Source organism: Schistocerca serialis, chromosome 3 (genome assembly GCF_023864345.2).
Source record: "Schistocerca serialis cubense isolate TAMUIC-IGC-003099 chromosome 3, iqSchSeri2.2, whole genome shotgun sequence".
NCBI lineage: Eukaryota > Metazoa > Arthropoda > Insecta > Orthoptera > Acrididae > Schistocerca > Schistocerca serialis.
In genome coordinates, this window is record NC_064640.1 from 244,064,804 (window position 1) to 244,084,647 (window position 19,844).

The following is a 19,844-nucleotide window of genomic DNA, read 5'->3' on the forward strand; positions in this document are numbered from 1 at the left end:
GTACAAGAGTGTGCGATGGTCAAATGTACGAGCCTAGATGAATTTTTAACGTAAAATTTTATGTTTAATCTTTCGTTTTGCCGTGTTCTATTGCCACACGAGATTGATCGAAGAGTGATTTAACAGCAGCCTTCGACTTAGCGATTTTACGTAGGACCAGAATTTTCTCACATTCTCGGCAGGATCTTTCTTTTATGTACGACTGGGAATAGTTCTCACTTCGCCCCTCGATAGACACACTAAGCTATCTTGACTTTCCTGTAGAAATTTCTACAGACATTGGTAACCTAGGGTTAAACAACCATTACTGAGCATAATCCCAACTTTGTTATTGAACCACTGCTTTTGTGTCTAATCCATGTACTTGGCACATTCTTTACTAGCGCGCTATTTCCTCAATTTATCTACGTCAGTCGTATCTGAGGGACATGATACCCTTTCATCGTGTAGTGGTACACCAACAGCTTATTTGTTCTTTCTAGCAAAAATACCGTCATAACTTTCTCGATGCTTTTATTAATTTCAGTAACCATCGTCGCTATGGCGTTTTCACGAATCATTGTACTAACTGTCGATATAGTCAAGCCGGTGTAGCCACAACGTCTAAAGTATTTCCATTGCGTGTGTTGTCTGTCCGCTGACGACAGTTTCCCGGCAAGTGTTCTGAACTACTTTACCAGACTGTCCATACCGCCTGCAGTGTATCCATAAACGTCACAATCTGTACTCGTGCGAAAGTCTCCAACTAAAATAGGATGATAGAGGTAATTCTGCGCTACTGAGCGTACACTGTCTTCGAATTATTCCGAAACAGTTACAGAGGAATCGGATGATCGGTAAAAATCAATTTGAATTCGTTTAGGCCGGTTACTAGTGCCCAGCTAACTTCACCGTCAGACTCAATTTCGACTTCGATGCACTATATTTTCGTTAATTGCGATGGGAACTCTCATGGCGCCGAACCCGCCCTTTCGATATCCACTTAATGCCCAATTCACGCTGCCGGAGAAAATTCAACACCCTCGAGGTCTGTTCGGAGCCACCAGGATTATAGTATGTGCCTACCGAGGGGTTGTAGTGTTAGTGATTTATTTTTCATCTGCGATCAGACAGCGCTTAGGGGGCCTGTCTGTGCGGCCTCTTCTCTGCAGGCAGTAACAGCTGCGTTTAGAGGTCGACAGTGTTTGCAAAATTCATTCTAGGGTATAACCACGCCCCACCGACGAGAACTTACTCCTGTTTAACAACTTCAGCCATTTGAACAGCATAGGATTGTGGACCTGCTCCATGGAGTATCAACTGATTGCTACTTATCTTAGGCACAATGTATGGGGGAATGCTTGTTGCTTTCAGCAGTGGTGTTTAATATTCTCTCACCTGTACACCAAGTTCTGGTCATCGCCACTGTATATAATCATGTCAAGATTGACGCAATGTGCGAATAGCGGTGGTCTATCATTCAGGGCCGGAATCAGGGCACATGCTGAACCTGCTGTGTCATCAGGTATCAGTGGGAACAGTCTGATGGCAACAAGATCAAGATCACGTGTGCCTCTCGCTAGGCCATCACTGACAACAGCGCCAAGCATAGCTACTCTGGTGCTGTGAACGACTTTAGTTTTAGAATGGTGCTGTTTTCAGTGATGAATACGTTCTGTCTGTATGCCTGTAACTGACGTACATGTTAACGGCGTAGGCCTGGTGAGCTGCCTATTCTACAGCGCATTCTTCCTCGACACAGGTGCCATCCCGTGCGACACGGTGTGGGGCGGCATCGGCTACAACTGTCGCATTTGGTGTTTCTGCGGGGTAAAGTAACTAGTGCCCGTTACATTCCGCAGGCGTTATCCCCATACTATTATCTATTCCATAGGAAGGTGAAGGGGAGTGCACGTCCACAAATGACTGCTGCGACGTGACGTGCTGTCCGTTGTGTGCATGATCTGGCCTGGCCAGCAACATCACCAGAACTCTCGCCAGTTTCACATTACGGTGAATGATTAGCGTCAACTTCCTCTTTCTCCAGAACCTGCAAGAGTCACTGCGGAATTGCAACTAACTGCATAAGATGCTTGGGACGATCGGCATCTTTATGGTCGCTTGCACACGAAAATTCACGCCTGCGTTGCCGCCAATGGGGATACACTGTACAGGCTCCCCTTAAAGCAGTCAGGTGCATTTCCTCTGGTGTTTCGGCAGATATTTGGAAGTTCGATTTTTCGATGTGTAGCTGCTGTCAGCCCACACAAATACTGCTGTTCACATCTCACGTGACGTCCAGTGTAGACAGACAACTGTCTCGCATTGCGAATCAAAATGTTCAAATGTGTGTGAAATCTTATGGGACTTAACTGCTAAGGTCATCAGTCCCTAAGCTTACACACTACTTAAATTATCCTAAGGACAAACACACACACCCATGCCCGAGGGAGGACTCGAACCTCCGCCGGGACCAGCCGCACAGCCCATGACTGCAGCGCCTTACATCGCTCGGCTAATCCCCCGCGGCGCATTGCAAATAAAATGCTTTTTATAGCGGAATTTTACGTTCCCATTTGATAGAGGGGTCACATTTGTTTAATGCGATATTCGTGTTATCGGTATATATAAACAGACAGTGAAGCACTAAAACTCTAGCAGCGACTGCAGCACTGCGAGTCCATGACTAGCAGTCTGCGCGGGCCATGGCATTGCTGTCTGTGTACTGGTTTATCGCGTAGACCAATGTGGAGCTGCTCTATAGAATGGCACTATCTAGAAAACGCTTAAACAGAAAACAAACCTAAGATTCCCGTGAATACCGGTAGATGCACGACAGACGTGATGAGCAGTATTTGGCGACTCCAGCTACACACACAGCAAAAGTAAATAGCAAATATTTACCGAAACAAGAGAGAAAAAGCGCCTAGCGATTCTTAGGGAAAGGATCCTGTATATTGATGCGGCTGTTCGGGCATCTTTTACTTCGACGTTCCATTTTGTCTGAATTTATCGTATCCTACAATACTAAACTACCAATCATCACACTTGGCAATGGAATGACATTGTCCTTGAGGGTGTTCAGTTTTTTTCACGGCAATGTTTTCGGAACTCTGACATTTCCTGGACGGAAGCAAATTAAGGGACTTTGCTACGAGTGCTTCAGTGATTTCCTGTTAATATTTGGACAGCCGAAGCACATTTCCTTTGTACGTAGTCTGATTTCGCTCTGATTACCAACGGGCAAGCGTTCAAATTGCATTACGCAAGTACTCGTCAATCCTATTAGCTGATCCCTATGTGCCGTGTACCCTGACTCGCACAATTCACCCCGTAACGTAGGTCTACAAGTCTGCAGCGAATACAGTTACAGACTAAGAGCCTCTGGTGAGATCTTCCACCCGGTTCAAAACCATCGGATGCATCAGTTCTCTGTACGATACTGCAAATTTTAAGGTCTGCTTGCACCCCGCGAACTAGGCCAGCAGTCTTCGTCACTTCACTCGCCTGTACAAACGCAAGATGGCGTCAGTACCCATGCGACAGTTATCGGTGGTGCTGCCGGCGTGAGCCTGAAAGATGATGACTTTATATCCTCTGTAGCGGCAGGACGGACCTCTTTCCTCTTCCACCTCTGATGAGCCCTCTGCAGACGTACCGAGCGCACAGATTGCTTTCCAGCCATGGACGCTAGCTTCCTAAAGGGTTCCGTAACGCAACACGCTGAACATTTGAGCTCCCGAGAAACAGTCATACGGGAGGGGGGGGGGGGGGGAGGGAAGACTGTTACTCTGACCCTGCTCAATGAGCGGTTATTTTCACAGTAATGACGAATGGACGAGGCCAGACAGTCCGTCCGACATTCACCCTCCCCCTCGAGCGATGCGAACACGTTACAACCTGCCACCTACTCAGCGGAGAAGGTTTATCCACGTCGGGTAAGCTGGAACGTTTACCGGCAGCAGAGTCCGTGGGCTGAACATGCGACGCCTGAGGTATCCCATGCGACGTGCCCAATTCTTCGCCGCTACCGCACCACGACGCAGCATCTCGCAGACGGCTTACCGTAACAAACAGCGTGTTTGCAGATTGCGGCCAGCTCCCGCATCCGCACCCAACGCGCAATCTTGCTTATCGATCCTACCACGAATTCGAATGCAAATAGGTAAGAAATAGAGGAAGAGGAGCCCTGCTGTCTTTTTGCAAGGATTTGCACTACGAAACTCACCATAAAACAAACTAAAACGCCAAGTACGAGGGAACGCTGAGCCTGCAACTGTCTAGTTCGCTGCACTGACAAATGCTTTTGTATTACATTTTTAAAGCTTCTATTGACTACGTACCTACAGATCCCGGGAGGGCTTCAAACAATTCAGTTGCGCAAGTCATGCGTCGGATTTAAGCTAAGATGGGAAGACTTGTCACCTACCACTATGGTATATTCAAATTTCTTCAAATCAAAAATTAGTTTGAAGCTGTATGAAAGCACCCACGTTTGTCCTGCATTTTAAGATAACTAGTAGACATTTACGATAAATAGGGAGATCCTGAACAGGATTCATGGAGTCTTCATACTGGACTTTAATGTGAAAGAAAGTTGCATATCCGAACACATGTAGATGACAATACGTCTGCAGCTTTCGCAACTGCATTTAAATTGGCCCAGTTGGGCGAAGATCTTGACAGTGAACGCAAAGACGTACCCTCCGCCACACTAAAGTGGCTTGTCGAGTATATATGTTGCGCAAGTTCTTGCACAATCTGATCCCAGTTAGGTAATTCACCTCCCTTTCTACTCTCTAAGCCACAGTACAGTGTGCGGAAGAGGATTCTTTGTAGACTTATTTTTGCAACTTCCCTGTTATATGCGCAAATGGTTCATAGGAAGAATGAACTTGGTAAGTTTCCGTATGCGCTCTGATTTCGGATGTTCCCGTCCTGGTCATTTCGAGATACATACTTTGAGGGGGGGGGGGGAGGCTGCTGCTCCACTTCTCGCAAAATTCTTGTCTTTCTAACACGGTTACACTATCGAACTGTATGTTCGTAGCTGACAATATCAAAATTCAATAGTTTTCCAACGATACAATCGATTCCCTAGTGAGAAATGTTTGCTACCAACTTTTGCTGGATTTGCACCACTGGCAATTTATTTCCATTGTTACTATGTTTGTAGGCACGGTAAGTGATTTAAGATTCTACCTTTATTTGAGCACCATGTACTGACCCAGAGTTCATGATTGTCTTCTGCGAATTCAGACTTCACGAAATTCAGATACTTCCAATAGTTGAATGTCTAAATATGCGGGGCAATATATCGTCTTATTTATCGCTTTTAATGCCAGAAGAGGATAAGCGCAAATAATGTGTAACCAGATCCAATTTAAATACCGCGTAAACCCAGTATACTTTATTTGCACGTTTTATATACACTTCAGTTGAAGTTTTACTTCAGTTGAATTCTACATTTTTATGGTACTCCCAGCAACATCGTGCTCCAAAGCAGCGTGATGGTACCCACGCTGCATTACTAGCTGTATTCCAGAATTGTCGACCTGACTGTTAAACAGACACCACTTTCTAAAGAGGTTAAGGGCAGTTAATGATTCCTAAATGTCGTAACAGTTTAGCGTTGCAGTTACTGCCAACCGAACGACTTGCCAGCAGTCCATGCTAGCTACCTTAAGAGGACATTTTATTATGGAACATTCTGCACGAGCTTAGATTAACACACAACAGCGCTTTAAACTCACCTTCACGACTACTTACCGCACGGAAACAATATGCTATAGCTAGAGACTTATCTGTCCTGCTACAGCATTCTTGTGGTTCATTTTCACTTTAGTGGTTCGCAGAAGCGCTGTGTATGACGCAGTTATTTTTAATGCTCCGTTACAATGGAAGAAGCCGTGATGTAAGTAATCAAGCTGAAGCCCCTTAGGAAACCTGGCAACCTTCAGACTGGCTTTTAACTCGTCTGCCTGCCGCTGGCAACAGACGACCAGATCGCTATCTGCTTCGCGATGATTGTCTAACTAGCCGCTAACTTCCACAACAAACTTTCAGTGAGCCAAAATAGCTTTCTTCTGTATTTTTTTCCAGATTATGTTATGGTAGAGTTCGAAAGAATTACGTACTTCTCAAACCAGGAGACCAGCCTGATTATGGCGAATGAGTGGAGGAAGATTCTTAATGGTAATAGAAACGAATTTAGTGCACATATCGAGTTAAAAAATTTAGATGTCAATATATTTTATCAGCATTCAGAAACTGGATTCAAACAATCAACCTATGTTTTACCACCTTCCCGTTTGTCTCTTCTAATGCATCCTTTTCTTCCTTTACCCGTGCCGAAGACTTACAGCCCTTTCGTACCGCATTTTTAATCGTTCCGTCTGTGTAAGTTAATTCTTATCAATGGAAGGCGGTTAGCTGAAGTTTACACAGGAAAAAAACGATAGAAAAGTAATGTTTTGTGGTAATTTTGTTACTCCACGAATTTTAATGGACTATACAGGGTGTACATGAAGTCCGGGAACACTCACTGCACAAGAACCAAACATTGTACAGATATACATTACATTTTGAAGAGAAACCCTTAAAGTTTTTTCCATGTAACTGCCACAGCGTAGTTTGGTAATTTGTCGATAGTCAACGCTAGTCGCAAACATGGCGAGTGCATGTGCCTTTCTACAGAAGGGGACTGCTGTTTCATGTAATGGCCTTCCCGACCACCAGATGTTACTCCGTGTGACTTTTCTGTTGGGACAGATGAAAGATCTGATGTACGTACCGCCTCTACCATGTGATGTAACAGAGCTCCGGGAGAGAATACGGGAAGCGACTGCCACAGTCGACGATGCCATGTTGGGACGGGTATGGCAAGAATTCGTTTACTGTATTCACGTCTGTCGGGTCACTCATGGTTCGCATATTGAATGTTGGAAGAACTTTCGGAGTCTCTTCAAAATGCAATGTGTATGACGTCTGTACAATGTTTAGTTTTTGTGCAATAAATAATTGTAAGTGTTCCCGGACTTTATGTACACCCTTCCTATGGATTCGGATACTTTAGTCCGATAGTGACGCATCGGGCACATAGATAAGCGTTTTAATATAGATACCTTTTGATACTCTGTGCCATACTTCTAGCGTCCGCAACATTAACTGTCAAATACGTTTCCCAATGGAATGCAGTACTTTACGCTGCGACGTCTGTCGTTTCCTGTTCTGAATGATTACGACACCAAGTTAGTTGACACAAAGTGGGACAACCTCAATTGCAACCATATACTTCCGCCGATTGTTCGTTTTGCGGTTCGTTAAAGCCAATTCGTTCTCAGTAACAACGGAGATTGAGCTTCACGTAAACAGGATAACTATCAAGTCAGTACTCGGGGAAGATTCGAAAATTTGATTTTATAGTGAGGCTGAACCCGAGTAAAACTCGTAATGTACTTTTGAATTAGGTCATTTAGATTGGAGAAAAGCAATTTAAATATGGTCTGCTAGGCGCGCGTTCTATAATCTTCCAAAACTGGCAATTTGGGATGATTGAATATAGCGAGGTTACCAATTGAATGCTCAATATCTTTGCAATCTAGTACGATCGTGATACTTCAGTTAGCATTCTCTCTTTGTACTGGCTTTTCGAGGCCTTTCATTTGTGCTTGAGAATAATATTCACAACTTTGGCTTTTTCTTAATATCTAACCGGAATCTGTGTAAACAGTCTATCAAATTTAGCTATTTCCGTGTTCACTTGTGTCATGTTTCAAGTTCTGCAGTCTGAATTTGGCCTACAAGTAGTTTCCGTATTTTTTTCTCTAATCTGCTTGGCCATGACACGAAGTTAAAACTGATCAGCCTATAGTCAAAGTGGTGACATGCGAATATTTGCTTCGTACGTACAGGTTATTTGAGATCGAGCTGTAAAGTAAGTTCTCCGAATGTGAAAATTAAGTCTTAAATGAAACGAAGGATACCATTCTACATCTTTATTCTTCCTATCTACGTATTTCTCAACATGGTCATCCTGGCGGCGAGCACGTTTCTCCCAGGGAAGGCAAGTTTGTCGATACAGTCATTTACTTCACGGAGTCACAACCTCAGCTCTGCTTGCAGTGCTTCATCACTAAGAAAGGAGTCCTTGATGTTATTTAAATTTTGGAAACAGACTAAATTCGGATGGCGCCAAATCTGAACTATGTGGAGGATGATCGATGACAGTGAAACCAAAGCGTTTGATTGTTGCACATGTCTGGGCGCTTGTGTGTAGTCTGGCCTTATGCTGAATGAGCGGGTGCTCCATATGTGGACTAACACTTAGAATTGGGAACTATTACAGGACGCTGTTTATGTTACACGCGGTTATTTTGAGCCCTCTAGCGGCAGTAAGCTGCAAATGTGTAGACATGAAGAACAAAGACTTAGAATGTTAATTTTTACAAAAGTGAGATGTTACTTTTCAGCACGCCCTCTTACAATGCATGATTGTACACTAGTAGCAGTTACTTCTGTAAAACACCTGGGAGTACGGAACGATTTGAAGTGGAACGATCATATAAAATTAATTGTTGGTAAGGCGGGTGCCAGGTTGAGATTCACTGGGAGTCCTCAGAAAACTTAGTCCATTAACAAAGGAGGTGGCTTACAAAACACTCGTTCGACCTATACTTGAGTATTGCTCATCAGTGTGGGATCCGTACCAGGTCGGGTTGACAGGAGATAGAAAAGATCCAAAGAAGAGCGATGCGTTTCGTCACAGGGTTATTTGGTAAGCGTGATGGCGTTACGGATATGTTTAGCAAACTCTAGTGGCAGACACTGCAAGAGAGGCGCTCTGCATCGCGGTGTAGCTTTCTGTCCAGGTTTCGAGAGGGTGCGTTTCTGGCTGAGGTATCGAATATATTGCTTCCCCGTACTTATACATCCCGAGGAGATCACGAATGTAAAATTAGGGATTCGAGCGCGCACAGAGGCTTTCCGGCAGTCCTCCTTCACGCGAACCATAAGCGACTGGAACAGGAAAGGGAGGTAATGAAAGTGGCGCGTAAAGTGCCCTCCGCCGCACACCATTGGGTGGCTTGCGGAGTATAAATGTAGATGGTAACACTGGTGTCTTACACTGATGGATAACCTTTAATCCACCATGTGTCACATCTGGGTGCTATCTTAGGGAGATCGTGTTACAACGTATATACCAACTGCTCAAAGGATAGCAGAGAGGGAGAGGAAGGAAGGGAAAACTTTCGCCCGGTGATGCTAACAGGAGCAGGTGTCTGCCCACCATGTCCCACATGCAAATCACGGGAGATTCACCAGGTGTACGTAATACATCGAGAATGTTATCATTTTAACACTGGTTAAAACTTTATCGCTACTCGAAGAAACACGCCTTTGTGACGTGTTAATGCGTACAGAAGGGGACTGGATGATGTTGACTTATCTTGCATTGATTCTCCCAAGCCCCTAACGGTGCGGTCATTGTAGGCCATGGTTACTACACCGCCTGGAGATTTGTGCCTCGTACACTGGTTCAGATGGCTGTAAGCACTATGGGATTAAACAGCTGAGGTCATCTGTCCCTTATACTTAGAACTACTTAAACCTAAGTAACTTAAGGATATCACACACATCCATTCCCGAGGCAGGATTCGAACCTGCGACCGTAGCGGTCGCGTGGTTCCAGACTGTAGCGCCTAGAACCGCTCGGCCACAACGACCGGCCGTACACTGGTTGCCGCCACTGAGTAGAGAAACTGATGGTGCAGGCTGGGATTGTGGAGTATGCGTCAATATTTGTTCTCACCGTGTGATCAGTAACAAGTGTCTAGTGGTGGTCCGCGATCGACGACGTTTTTACCACCGTGAACCAGAGTGACGTGCACATGAACCTTTCTTAGACGGAAACCGAAGGCGAGACAATAATTCCTCAAACAAGACTGAGTATTGTAATTTGCAAGAAATGTTAAGTCCGGTAAACATATCTTGCAGCTTCGAAGAGACTTTTACACTATTCATGAACAGAAGTTTTTCCAATACTGAGCTGCTTAGCACGACAGAAGGTATCCGCTCATGTACGTTTTCTTCCATCTGTTCTATGTGTTCCAGTGCCCCAGTTTAAAGCAACGAGACACGCACGTGCATGTCGCGGTCAATTGACTTCAAGGCCCTACCTTAATTCATCCCTAATACCTACGATCTTACTCGTTGACCCATATCGCTTCCAGCCTTTTGTAGTGCTATCCTGTGTGGATGGGACACTAGTTCTGAAGTCCTGGAGAAATAAGTAAATCCTCGATATCACTGTATGTATAGATGAACAGTGATGTGAGCTCTATAGACTTACGGAACACCGTCTGTACCCCAAGTGCGGCAGTTTACTTGCTTCAAACTTAATTTTTGCAGGAAGACAGCTCTCGTGTAGTTTTAAAAATGCACTTTTAGAGAAGCGCTATTAGATTTTCACAAGGAAATGAAAGTTATTCCTCTCCTTAGTGAAATTGCGCTAACATTTCACAACTTTATACAGAAAGAGAGAAAATGCGACAAACGATTATTGCACATTGTGCTAACACTGTGTCCTAACGGGAAGAAAGGCTGCATTGCTTCACTGTTTTCAATACTTAGAATAAATTTCAGTTCGCTGTAGCATTACCGCTCGTTTTCTGTACTATCATTTAAATACCCAAACTCCCATTTTTCCCTTACTAGGCACCACAACGTACTGTTTTCAATAAATCACTGTTCACAGCCTTCTGCGTGCCTTCTAAGCCACTTCAGGAGATTGAACATCAATTTGGGTTGCTCATTCTCTGTCATTTGGTCTAATTTAACTGAGCAGATGCCATTCCACATTTTCTAGAGGCAGAAAAACTTTAAGCGGTAAGAGGGAAACCCGTACTTCCGAATCGGCAGCCAGCAACACTGACCAGCAGAAGGGAGAAAAAACCACGACTCTACATTCTTAACGCCAGTCTAATAATCATGCTCAAACGAACTTTACCAGTTTGTCACGCACTGCATGGAGTTGCAGAGTGCCATATTTCCTATGTATGGTTCACTGTGATGGTAAGATCGAATCTTTGGCAACACTGTTTCTGCTCTGGACAAGAAAGCGTTTTGTCTTCACGAGGCACACAGAAGCATTGAAAATCTCACTAACTTTTCGACATGAGCTGTTATTTCCTATCTGGACCACTCTGGTATTTTCACGTGAGCTGAAATTAGCTAGGAATGTAGAAATCATCCGTGTCTTTTCGAAGGAACCATTCCGGCATTTGCCTTAACCGTTTAGGGAGATCCTGGGAAACCCAAACCTGGATAGTCTGACAGAAATCTGAACCCTCGTTCTCCCGAATTAGAGTCCAGCGTGCTAATCACTGCGCCATCTCGCTCGGTACAGACAGGTGGAATGTGTGTGTTTATTAACTGACGAGCTCAGTTCACGGATCTGACTGAAGCTAAATCTAATATCTGCTCTCATTGAAGATCTGCTTGTAGCGACAAGTCTGCAGACAGCTCTCATGCCGAGTACTCTTAGCAGGGGCATTCCGCGCACAGTCACTGCGTGCCTCATCTCGTTCAAGGCCGCACGCTTCCGTAATCACACATACACGCTGCTGGAAGCCAGCCGCAAGTCCATTTCGCGCAGCTGTACAATGTGAGGTATAAGAAGAGGTCTTTGTTCGTGACATCGCACCCTCCAGCCAACGAATGTCACCACAAATCCCGGGAGAAGGTATATTCTCCAACAGTTCTCTGCATTAACGTTGAGTAATGCGTGTGCAAGAAGCACATCACTAGGTAACGACGTTAGAAATTTCTTACGCCAGATAACCGATGCCTGCCATGCACTTAAACATTTGTGGGCACGAATGGGAGTGAATGTTTCAAGGTGGTAGCAGGAAAGCAACGAAGCAAAACTCAATTTAACAGCAACTCACGTAACTGATACTTGTCACTCGCGAAAAAATTATTTCCATGAACAAGTTTTTGGAGCCTTTTCAAGCTCTTTTCAGTTGGGGCATTCAGAAGTTTCACCTTTTTCCTTCGTGTTTGCTGGGCGGGAGCTCAGACAAGGTAAGTACTGATGTCTCGTGAAGTGTAATAGGGCAAATTGTGTAACCATGAGCTACTTATTGCTGTAGTACGACCAGTATTATTAATATCCACCCGGCAGCTTCAGCCTTCATTGCCTATTGGTAACCGTGCATGAAGGATAGAGGCCCATAGGAAATGAAAAATTTAAGTTTCATGATGGATTTTAACAACACCGACCGCATTGCCACAGGACATTCGTCCTTTGGCAAAACCACGTAAGTATCACAGATGCATTAATGTTTCCCCTTGATAGAAAGATTACCTACTACGAAAATGTGACTTCTGAATTCACTATCTGAAAGGGAGCCTGAAAATGCACGAAAACATTACTTCACAAGTGACTTATCGCAGTGTGAAGAACAATTGTTCCGCATGTTTGCAGTCTCAGTTTACTGTACTTTTCGGTTTGTGGTCTCTTATCCCAAAAAAGTTTATATTCAACAACCTTTCCTACAAAATTTATTAAATTTAGGACGTTACGACTGCAACGTTAGGAGATTAATGTATCGGCTTGTTAAGCACAAGGAAAGTTATCGGTGCGTCACCTCTTTAGTGTTTTTTTAGCATGACTAATATATCCGAAAGCGCAACTAGAATTTTTTAGTCATCACTGAAGCTGCTTTGAACACAGTGAAAGTCCTTCCATATTACTTATGAAGCTGAGTGTGCTGAGGAAGAGTCTAAAGAATGAAAATATGTACAAGGAAAGAAGCTGGGTGTTTCCTTGCTTAGGGCACCATAAGCTAATAATACTCAGCATAACCAACACTACTAAATCCACTACACGGGATAAGAACACGATTTAAACCATGGAGCTCTTTTCTCGCTTACGAACATGGGGGATATGGGAGAGGCACTAGGCGAAGGCGTGCCGTGATTGATATATCTGGGAGAAATTTACTTTTATTCATCCGCTCAATCCAAATTTTTAATTTTCATTATTCCACCACGGAATTACTAGGAGTCTTCTTTAGCTGGTCGACAATCTTGTCACCTACTCCTACCTAGCTGATAGTTTTAACAAAACCCTTTAACTTTCTGTAACGCCTTACTGGCTATGGTGGTCTCTGTTGCCTTCGTATGAAATGAGGTAGTTGAAGTTGGAGCCTCAAACATAACAGCTATAGGAGTGGTGCGAAATGGTGGAGAATTTAGTGTCTCAGAGAAAGCGCAGCTGTAGTGTAGAGCGGTGGGTGGCGTAGCTTGCGGAAGCCAGCCCAGGTAACAGCGGCCGCACGCTCACCAAGGTCACGCCGATGACGTGACCCGCGTGTACCAAGCGGAGGCCAGCTAGCCTCCACCAGCTCACACTTCACCGACATTCGCTGCAGCAGCTCTGACATCGGCCTGTCGAGTTGCAGTCGGTGAGATCTGTATGGTACTCAACCTATTCTAGATTTATTTGGAGCAATTTAGTACTTACCACTTTGCCCAACACGAGAGCCGACCCTGCACCGGTGGCACGAATTAGAGAAGATAAAGTGCTCCGGCAATCTTCCGTACTTCCCACTGCCCAGTAACGCGCCGCCGAGTTATCGCCAATCAGAGGACAGCTTTGATTCAATAAAATCCATTAAGACCGCCAGGAAGTTACTTCACACTAGCACCCATTATCCTATCAAGAACGAGGTGGCTTTCCACAGCTCCTATTATGTTATTAGGTTGCCTACGACTAGCCTATTGAGGTGGCTCTTTCGACGAAGAAGCGACGTAAGTATCAGCCAACCTATTTCACTTCGGCAACCCGCGCGTGCTACAGATAGTTTTCTATGAAGATGTTTTTATGCTATTCGATTTAAGTTTCTTCTCTAGACCGACAACATCTACACGATTCTTTGCCATTCGCTCTTGCGCGTTGGCAGATTGTTTATAGAACCTCTTTTCGACTGTTTCTACAGCGTTTATTATCTTTCGCACGTGGGAAAAATTCATCCTTTTTTTCTCCCTACGTAATTGCGAGTCAATATTCTGGCATTCACAGATGAAAGTTTAGAGATTAATCTCGTGAAGAGCTTTCGCTGCAAAGAAGAACGCGTTTTTTAATCACTTGCGATTCCAGATTGCTCATCACATCCGAAACATCCCTATTTCGCGATAGTACAGAAAGAGTAGGTTTATGTTCGTCAGTCTATCTGGTAAGGATCTGACAACGCACAGTAGTATTCTAGAGGAGGACCGACAAGCGTCATGTAGACTTTAGATTTGTCGTATTCACGGGTTCTGGAATAAAATGCCGTGTGGTTCACTTTCTCATACTATTTACTATGTGATGATTCCAATTTAAGTTGTTCTTAACTGGAATTCTTGGGTATTTAGTTGACTATACAACTCTAAATTTGTTTGATTTATATTTCTTTGAACAAAGTATTTAGATTCACGCTGAATGGCAAAACTTACTAGATTTCTCTCATTTTTGTGGCAATACTTTTACCATTACTTGCAGCATTTTTCATCTCTCGTTTACAGGCAAAGGGGAAACCAAAATCCTTCGTAGACGAAACTAAGTACTTAAGCTTCACATTTCCGGGCTGCAAACAATGTCCACCGTATTACATATTCGGATCAAATAGTCATTTTCACTTTACACTACGAAAGGCCAAATTGAACATGCACGCTCTCTTTTTCCTAACAGAAGTCTGAACACGCCGTACACTAAAGAAAAGGGAACAAGTGAAGACCACGGCAACTACTGTGCATTATGCGTACAAATCTGACCTGTTGTTCAAACTGCGGGTGCTCGGGAGCAGCTGTAGCACACCAGCGAACGCTCCAGCTTATGACAAACAACGCAACTGCACTGGCCGTGCACACTCACCCAGCGACTGGCCTCTAAGCACGTGCGCATGCGCACTGAGCGCCGTGCCAGGCACCAGCTCGAACAAGCCAATGCACTCTGAGCAACCACCTCTGGCGCCCTCGGCAAACGCCAGACCTGCCAGCAGATTTCGTCATTTACCCGGTTCGTCCTACCATCAGTACTGTCTCCACTGCTACTCCAGTATATTCTGAAGTGTTAGCAGTAGAAGTGACGTCTGTTGCATGCTACTGCTTAAAGTATCCTCGACTGAAGACTTTCGCCGCTGCTGTTCGATACTTCTGATCGAAGACTAACAGTTTAACTGTTGAAGAACCAGGACGAGAACATAGCATGTTGTTCTCAATGGAGACGTCTACAGACGTTAAAGTAACCTCTGGCGTGCTACAGGGTAGTGTTATGGGAACATTGCTTTTCACAATACATGACAGTAGATTGTGTTCCATGCGGCTTTTCGCGGATGATGTATACAGAAAAGTTGCAGCATTAGAAAATTTTAGCGAGATACAGGAAGATCTGCAGCGCATAGGCACTTGGTGCAGGGAGTGGCAACTGACCCTTAACAGACAAATGTAATGTATTGCGAATACATAGAAAGAAGGATCCTTTATTGTATGATAGCGAAAAACACTGGTAGCAGTTACTTCTGTAAAATATCTGGGAGTATGTGTGCGGAACGATTTGAAGTGGAATGATCATATAAAATTAATTGTTGGTAAGGCGGGTACCAGGTTGAGATTCATTGGGAGAGTCCTTAGAAAATGTAGTGGATCAACATAGGAGGTGGCTTACAAAACACTAGTTCGACCTATACTTGAGTATTGCTCATCAGTGTGGGGTCCATACCAGATCGGGTTGACGGAGGAGATAGAGAAGATCCAAAGAAGAGCGGCGCGTTTCGTCACAGGGTTATTTGGTAAGCGTGATAGCGTTACGGAGATGTTTAGCAAACTCAAGTGGCAGACTCTGCAAGAGAGGCGCTCTGCATCGCGATGTAGCTTTCTGTCCAGGTTTCGAGAGGGTGCGTTTCTGGATGTGGTACCTAATATACTGCTTCCCCCTACTTATACATCCCGAGGAGATCACGGTAGTAAAATTAGAGAGATTCGAGCGCGCACGGAAGCTTTCCGGCAGTCTTTCTTCCCGTGAACCATACGCGACTGGAACAGGGAAGGGAGGTAATGACCGTGGCACGTAAAGTGCCCTCCGCCACACACCGTTGGGTGGCTTGCGGAGTATAAATGTAGATGTAGAAGAGGGCAACTAACAGTGACTGTAGACGCAATGACTCCGTTCTGTAGTGCAGCACACACACACACACACACACACACACACACACACACACACACACACACACACACGAACAGCCTAATTCATCAAACAGAACTTTTAGTCGCATCGCATGAAAAACTCAACAACAGATTCGAAAATGTTTCAGCTACAATACAGGTACTCCACTGAACTATATATACAGCAAAGACGGGAATAAACCGCATGGAGAAGCTTAAATATTTAACATGCTGACGGCCGTCTCGAACAGTTTCAGCCATTATGTTTGCCACCGGGATTTGGCTTTGGCTGTTTACACTACAACGTTTAGCTTGTGCATTTCTTACAGGAGAATACTTGCTGTAATACGGATTTCACCAACATGAAACATTTTCCGGTTAAATCTTTAATGGACATCAAGCCGTTGATATCTGAAAGATTTGGGAACAAGTTGTGTAGAAACTTCGGAGCTTAATAGCTTTTAGTAAATTCGATCGAAAATTTGAACCCCTTTTCCCGACGCAAAATGTTCGAATGTGTGTGAAATCTTATGGGACTAAACTGCTAAGGTCATCAGTCCCTAAGCATACAGACTACTTAACCTAAATTATGCTAAGGACAATCACACACCCATGCCCGAGGGAGGACTCTAACCTCCGTCGGGACCAGCCGCACAGTCCTTGACTGCAGCGCCTGAGACCGCTCGGGTCATCCCGCGGGGCTTCCCTGACTAATAGTCTAACTGTACTGTCAGTAAGATGCTTAAAATCCAGCAGTGTGTGGGGGCGCGCGCTAGGTAGACAGAGAGCTAGTTCACGGCTACGGGATGATAATCACGACTAAACAGTTCCAATTCCGACAGCTGCCAGACTTACAACATTCCTTTCTTACATACGATGAAAGTTGTCTCCAACCGCACTAAGTGGCTGAACAACCCTAGATAGAGTCTTATCCACAAACGCCGTACCATCATTTCATTTTGTCACTAATACTCAGTCCAGGATCGAAGCTGGTCGTAAAAACCGCTGTTGCAACTCGAGACACGTTTTTCTCGTTTTACTAATGTCCCAAGACGTTGCAGCAATGTAATTTAAGAGATGCTAAAGTTTTCCTGTACCACTGTAACAAAATGGCCATCTGCGTGATATACTGTGGACGTTTCAGAATAATTCCTGCCTAGAGACCGCTCAGTACTAAGTTCTACCTCCGTCAGACGCTGACTAGACACTAATGAAAGTTAACCGATGTGTTGTAGCTTCAGATGAATACTACCATTGCCCACACCTAGGATTTCAAACTACTCTCAGACTTCATTAAGTGATACTCCACAAGATGTGCTCTCCCTTTGTTGACAGAAGGCTTAACAGGCCTGTCCCCTCATACGTAGTGTTAAAGTTTGAGGAATTTGTGATCTACATTTATACTCCGCAAGCCACCCAACGGTGTGTGGCGGAGGGTACTTTACGTGCCACTGTCATTACCTCCCTTTCCTGTTCCACTCGCGTATGGTTCGCGGGAAGAACGACTGCCGGAAAGCCTCCGTACGCGCTAGAATCTCTCTAATTTTACATTCGTGATCTCCTCGGGAGGTGTAAGTAGGGGGAAGCAATATATTCGCTACCTCATTCAGAAACGCACCCTCTCGAAACCTGGACAGAAAGCTACACCGCTATGCAGAGCGCCTCTCTTGCGGAGTCTGCCACTGGGGTTTGCTAAACATCTTCGTAACGCTATCACGCTTAGCGAATAACCCTGTTACGAAACGCGCCGCTCTTCTTTGGATCTTCTCTATCTCCTCTCAACCTGACCTGGTACAGATCCCACACTGATGAGCAATACTCAAGTATAGGCCGAACGAGTGTTTTGTAAGCCACTTCCTTTGTGGATGGACTACATTTTCTAAGGACTCTCCAATGAATCTCAACCTGGCACCCGCCTTACCAACAATTAATTTTATATGATCATTCCACTTCAAATCGTTCCGCACGCATACTCCCAGATATTTTACAGAGGTAACTGCTACCAGTGTGTTGCGCTATCGCATAATCATACAATGAAGGATACTTGTTTCTATGTATTCGCAATACATTACATTTGTCTATGTTAAGGGTCAGTTGCCACTCCCTGTACGAGGTGCCTACCCACTGCAGATCTTCCTGCATTTCGCTGCAATTTTCTAATGCTGTAACTTCTCTGTATACCACAGCATCATTCGCGAAAAGCCGCATGGAACTTCCGACATTATCTACTAGGTCATATGTATGACCGAGGTTACTTTGACGTCTGTAGACGTCTCTCCATTGATAACAACACGCTGTGTTCTGTTTGCTAAAAACTCCAATCCAGCCACACAGCTGGCCTGATAGTCCGTAGGCTCTTTGTTCATCAGGCGACAGTGCGGAACTGTATCGAACGCCTTCCGGAAGTCAAGGAAAATGGCATCTACGTGGGAGCCTGTAATATTTTCTGGGTCTCATGAACAAATAATGCGAGTTGGGTCTCACGATCGCCGTTTCCGGAATCAATGTTTATTCCTACAGAGGATATTCTGGGTTTCCAGAAATGACATGATACGGGAGCAAAAAAATATAATCTAAAATTCTACAACAGATCGATGTCAGAGATGTAGGCCTGTAGGTTTGCGCATCTGCTCTACGACCCTTTTTGAAAACTGAGACTACCTGTGCTCTTTTCCAATCATTTGGAACCTTCCGTTCCTCTAGAGACCTGCGGTACACGGCTGTTAGAACGGGGACAAGTTCTTTCGCTTACTCTGTGTAGAATCGAATTGATATCCCGTCAGGTCCAGTGGACTTTCCTCTGTTGAGTGATTTCAGTTGTTTTTCTATTCCTGTGACACTTATTTCGGTGTCAGCCATTTTTCGTTCTTGCGAGGATTTGGAGAAGGTACTGCAGTGCGGTCTTCTCCGTGAAACAGCTTTGGAAAAAGCTCAATTATCAAGAAAGCTCTAACTTTTTTTTTTACAATTGAAATTTTGAAATACGGTACGTTGCGAACCAAATGTTTGCCAAAGGTGAATTCAGTCCTGAAACTGCTGAGAGAAGTTTAGAACAGCGTCCCGTGGAAGAAGCGCTGAGAGCACATGCTTGAGCTGGAAAAGAAACTATTTTTTTGGTTTCGAGTAATGAAGCAATTCTTGTGCTAACAACTTACAGCTCAGAACACTTAAGCATATGTTATGTATGTGTCTCAACTTTACTATCAGATGCAGGAGACAATGCACTTGTGTCGTGGGTGCACTTAGGAAGATTTTTATACAAGATTTTAACCACCGCCGTACCCCCAAAAAACTAGGAAGCCAGTAGTTTCTTGCACTCAACTATCTTTCCGAGTGCAGAGGAAAAATCTTTGCTACGGGAAAGACGTTTTACCCACATAAAGGAGAAAATTTGACGCGCTTCGCACTGCACTGACATTCATAACTTAATATGTACCCATAGCAATTCCTATTTGGAAGATAATGAGTGCAATTTGTCATTACACTAACGTTTCAACATAGCCTGGCATTTGCAGGTAATTTTCCTGCAACTCAAAATGTCTTGACTGACTAGGTAAATGTAGTTTTATTAGAAGCTTTTTTTTAGTGGAAACCCTTTTAGAGTCCGCCGACTACATCAGGAGTTCAGTTAGAAGACCGCACGGCAGATATGAAGG

General features: G+C 44.4%; 1 protein-coding gene across 3 annotated transcripts in view; it reads right to left on the bottom strand.

Moving 5' to 3' along the window:
* Window positions 1-19,844, bottom strand: part of LOC126469993 (PTB domain-containing engulfment adapter protein 1-like) — a 155,408-nt gene that overhangs the window by 119,432 nt on the left and 16,132 nt on the right. The window contains exon 1 of one of the 3 annotated variants that reach the window (XM_050097446.1): window positions 14,800-14,927. The exons of the other annotated variants lie outside the window; for them this stretch is intronic. The gene's annotated coding sequence lies outside the window, so the exon portion shown is untranslated. Of the gene's footprint in view, window positions 1-14,799; window positions 14,928-19,844 lie in introns of those variants that run through there. 3 annotated transcript variants of the gene reach the window in all.